Source organism: Sinocyclocheilus anshuiensis, unplaced genomic scaffold (assembly GCF_001515605.1).
Source record: "Sinocyclocheilus anshuiensis isolate Anshui unplaced genomic scaffold, SAMN03320099.WGS_v1.1 scaffold145, whole genome shotgun sequence".
NCBI classification, from domain to species: domain Eukaryota; kingdom Metazoa; phylum Chordata; class Actinopteri; order Cypriniformes; family Cyprinidae; genus Sinocyclocheilus; species Sinocyclocheilus anshuiensis.
The window spans coordinates 1,383,378-1,388,453 of record NW_015537973.1 but is presented as its reverse complement, the minus strand read 5'-3'; positions in this window follow the sequence as shown (position 1 = coordinate 1,388,453).

The window sequence follows — 5,076 nt, the reverse complement described above, 5'->3', positions numbered from 1 at the left end:
GTCAGCTTGTCTCCTAGATACTTTAAGACAATAACAAGAGTCTTGACTGGGTCCAAGAAACTCTTTCAAGGATGGCCAAAATCTTTAGAGGAGGGAAGGAAACGGTGTCAATTGCCCTGCTCTCTAGATTGTCAGATAGTCTTCATGCCACTGTGACCCGTTCACACCATATATTACATCATAGCACCCATTATTTACTATCATGCACTCTTCCTGCTATAGAAATTGAACACGACTTATGACCTTTTTAAGGGGCGAGGCAGGAGCCACTGAGAATCCCATTATATGCGTTAGCTTGTGTTTCAGGAGATGGGTGTGTGCTGGATTGGACGTACAACAATAAAAAGGGGGAGAGTTTCTAATAAAGCAAGTCTGTGAATTAACAGTCCTCTCACAGCATAAGAATCGAATAGTGTAGAGCCTACATCATATTATCTTTGTGTATGGTTTGGGTTTTGAAGGCGGAACCTACAGTACTTACTATAATCAGCCCAAAGGTTAGGAATTATGAGATTTTAAATAAATCGGTTCAATGACTGATTCAACGACTCATTCATAAAATCACTTGTTCCTGAATGAATCAGCATTTATGAATAAAGTGTTTGAATACTTTAAGCGAAATTCTAAAGTGCAAGTCTAATGAATACTTTACTATCCTATGAGGCCATGAGAGAGTATGAAATGATGTAACTGACGCAGGTGGATTACTTTCATACTACACACATTCAAATTATATACTTAATACAAAATAATTGCAGTATATACTTAATATTTACTACTAATGGTTGCAAAGGAAGTACTTATTCAAAAGAAGTACCCACACATTTCGGACGCAGCCAGTTTCTTGTTTCATCCCTGAATGAAACATGGCTTTTAAGCAAATCAGTTAAATGAATGATTCGATGACTTACTTATAAAGATGGTTTTAGGATGAATCAGGATTTTTGAACAAATCGGTTGAGCAAATGAACTCACTCATAAAACCACTCATAGACCTATTAGTGACTTTTAGTCACAAAAAAATCCCACAATTAATGGACGGAATGACTGTGACAGAAAGTGACTAGACTTAGAATGCTGCTCAAGCAATCAAACTCAAGGTAACTTGAGTTTGTGTGTGTGTGTGTGTGTGTGTGTGTGTGTGTGTGTGTGTGTGTGTGTGTGTGTGTGTGTGTGTTTGTGTGCGTGCACACACACACACACATACATACATACATATGTAGATATTTACACATACATATTTCTTGCATTTCTCCATAAAAAGGCAAGGTTCAATCTGACACTGCAGCAACATGAGTTTTGGCATTATCATGTAGGAAACTAAAGGTTTGAGTTTAGCAAATATCATCACTCGCCTGAGACGCTGCTGAAGCACAATACGTGCACTTCATACGTAAGGTCTTCTAAAGCTTGTTGGAGTCTTAGCAAGGAAAACAGACACCTTTGAACTCCAGTGATTCAGATAGCCCTGCTCCTCAAATCTGTTTTCCTGAAGATCCTTTGCACTCCGTACTCTCCCCTCAAGACAAACAAGCACATACACTGAACAACTCAACGCTGAATTTGACATGGGCTGGAAAGGAAATATCGAGTGATTGTTGTTGAGACTGGCCATTTTTGTTTCAAAAAGACAAAAGACGCACAGCCAAAACGTTGCACAGAGAAAACAAACACAGTATAATCCGAAACACTGACACATACAACAGTGGAATCTCCAGCAAGAACACACAATAATCTATTCCAAGCAAGGAATTTGTTATTGAATTTACAATGGCTATACCTGCATACTTGTGTTTAAATGTTAAACACAAGTAACACAAGTGGAATGTGCAACACAGAGGCTAAAAAAAGTAGTCGTTTAAACAAACCACAACAGCACATCACAGAGTGGAATGAATCTCTATTCTGTCTATCTAGAAAAAAGGCACGAAGCAGAATTCCTTAAATGCCACAGATGGACATCAGCCCAAAATAATGGCAAATATTACAATGAATTGCATTGGGAATTAGAGGAAGAGCATGGAGACAAGGCACGATTCACACAAACAGCATCTGTGGCATTCTATTTGAAGGACTTCAACACAATGTGTCCCTGCTTACTCAAGTCCCTGTGCTCCGGTGGTGCAGTTCCATAAATACATGAATTGTGTTTTTTGAATTGTGAACTGTCCATGTTGGAAAGAATCTGTGGTATTATGGGACTGAGGGAAGCAAATGATGAAATGATTAGTATGTGTAACACATTATTTGTTTTTATTAAAGGAAGGGTTCCTCAAAAAAAGAAAATCAGCTGAAAATTTGCTCAACCTCAGGCCATCCAAGATGTAAATAAGTTTGTTTCTTTATGTGAACAGTTTTGGAGACATTTATCATTACATCACTTGCTCACCAATGGATCCTTTGCGGTGAATGGGTGCCAGCAGAATGAGAGCACAAACAGCTGATAAAAACATCACAATAATCCACAAGTAACTCTGGTCTATCTATTAACATTTTGTGTAAGAAACAAACTCATCTACATCTTAAATGGCCTGAGGAAATTTCTCATCAGTTTTATTTTTGGATTAACTATTCCTTTACTCCCCCAAATGTTTTTGCTGTCATTTAATTAGTGTGATCTTTGATAAATGGTATTATTTTAGCCTGTTTAACTCTCTAAGCATTAAAGTAATTCTAGGTGATTTTTCAAACCACATGCTCAGCGTTAATATAGTAAAACACATGAAATAGTACAATTGCTTTAAATTAAGGGTGTAGTTTATACCTTGGTGAAGGTTTTTAATTTCTCTGGAGAGTACATTTTTAAACAAACAAATGTTACAGTAGGACAGAAAGTTGTCAAAAATGGTCAATGTATTTGAAATATGCAAAGCTTAACCCCACTTTTTGATATGCTAATATGAATCAAAATGAAAATAATTTAATTTAAATTCTATCATCATCAAAAAAGTAAAGGCTGATAATCAAAGTGACTATCTTTCATGCTTCAAAATGACAAAAAGCATCAAAGAATCAGTTCATACCATTTGTGTGCAATATTTAATGTCGTCTGAAGCCATTTGATAGTTTTGTGGTAAACAGGGAATCACAGATTTTTCAATTTACAAGACCTGTGATCTTCATCTACGTTAGCTCCCCTCTCTGATCTATCGGTGACATGCTTCGTTTTTTCAAGAGAGAGGGAGAAGTTCCAGCAATGTGGTAATTTGGTTTTATTATAGCATAAAATCCCTCTTATTCACTACAATCACCTCATTTTAAACCTCATTTTAGTATCTTATTTTGTGAAAATGTCCAGAATGTTCTCTTTTGGGCCAAATGGCTCACACGAATGATTGTAAATGTCCTCTTATTATTCACTCCATGTGTACTAGCAAAACAGCTTGAATTGCTAAAATTACTTCTATTATGTATGTTGAGAAATTGAATTTTAGGTACACATATTTGGCCTATTTCCTTTCACCTGCTCTCACTGAATAAGAAACCTTGATCTTTTGTTTCTTTTGTGTGAAACAATGTTGCCCTCACAGGAATGAGATGGGCAATTGTACAGTGGGTTACTTCCCTCTCTTTTTCTTTCTTTCTTTCTTTCTTTCTTTCTTTCTTTCTTTCTTTCTTTCTTTCTTTCTTTCTTTCTTTCTTTCTTTCTTTCTTTCTTTCTTTCTTTCTTTCTTTCTTTCTTTCTTTCTTTCTTTCTTTCTTTCTTTCTTTCTTGGGTTACTTCTCTCTTTCTTTCTTTCTTTCTTTCTTTCTTTCTTTCTTTCTTTCCTTTCTTTCTCATTGAGTACCTTTGTTCCAAACCTCATGCACTGTTGCATGAACTGCATATTGAAAGCAGAATATCTGGACAGTTTCTGGACATATGGACACTCCACTCAACATAAAAATAAAACATGATTACCAAACAATGAAAATGCTGTCATGCCATTGATTGGAAGAACAAGTGTTATCATGCCATTTGGATGTTATCACATGATTGTTTCTATGCAATACCTGGTTCTGGTTCCTGACCTTGTGTGACCTTGTCAGTCCACAAAAGTGGGTTTTAATCATAACCATTAGTTTTTCCACATTGTTCAATATTCTGTTTCTTGGTATTTCAAAAAACTGTGGTGTGACTGATACATTTTAGACATTTAAGAAAGCAGAGTATAGCGTGTTGGTTCATTTGTGCTGATGAGAGATGTTTTTCCACATTAGCTTTAGTGAGTTCACACATGAAAATAGTATGCATGAGTTATGCATGACGTTTTACACCACACCTGCAATTTGTGTGAAAACAAGAAGAATGTTAACACAGTTCCAAAGAAACTGTATATGTTTCTAGCACATTATCACAAGAAATGTATGCTTTGGTGTATTGATTCAGTCATAGTGTGTATCCAATTAAAATACTGTAACGGACATAGTGAAGCGTTCAAGTGCTGCCATCTGGTGACTGAATCTGGAACTGTTCATTGTAAAAATCCCTGGTCTCCCAAAACTAGTGTTATTACACTGTTATCTGAGGAGCTTTGCTACATTACACACATAATTTCAAATATCAAATACAAGACCATTGGAGAGACACTTCTTGATGCAGTTTAGTCGCAAACACACTTCAAAACACCTGATTGTAATTTTCAAATAGAGGCCTAAAGAGCCTGATTATTTGGTTCAGGTGTATTTGATTAGAGTTGGATGTTGGTGGCTCTCAGAACAGCAAATTGTAAATTAATTAGGGCTGGGCGGTATGACGGGTAGGGCCTAGGCTATATATCATTACCACGGTATAAAAGGTAATCGGTAACATATTCTTTTCCGTGTAGGCCTATACCACGACATGTAAATAAATGCGCATTTGTCAAAGAAACATAGATGGGACAAACTAGCAGATCAGGAGGATCCACAAAGGATTAGATTTTCTAAAAGGGTTGTTAAAGGGTTAGTTCACCCAAAAAGGAAAATTCTGTCATTAATTACTCACCCTCGTGTTGTTCGAAACCCGTAAGACCTTCGTTCATCTTCAGAAACACAATTTAAGATATTTTTGATGAAATATGAGGGCTCTCTGACCCTCCCATAGACAGCAAGGTA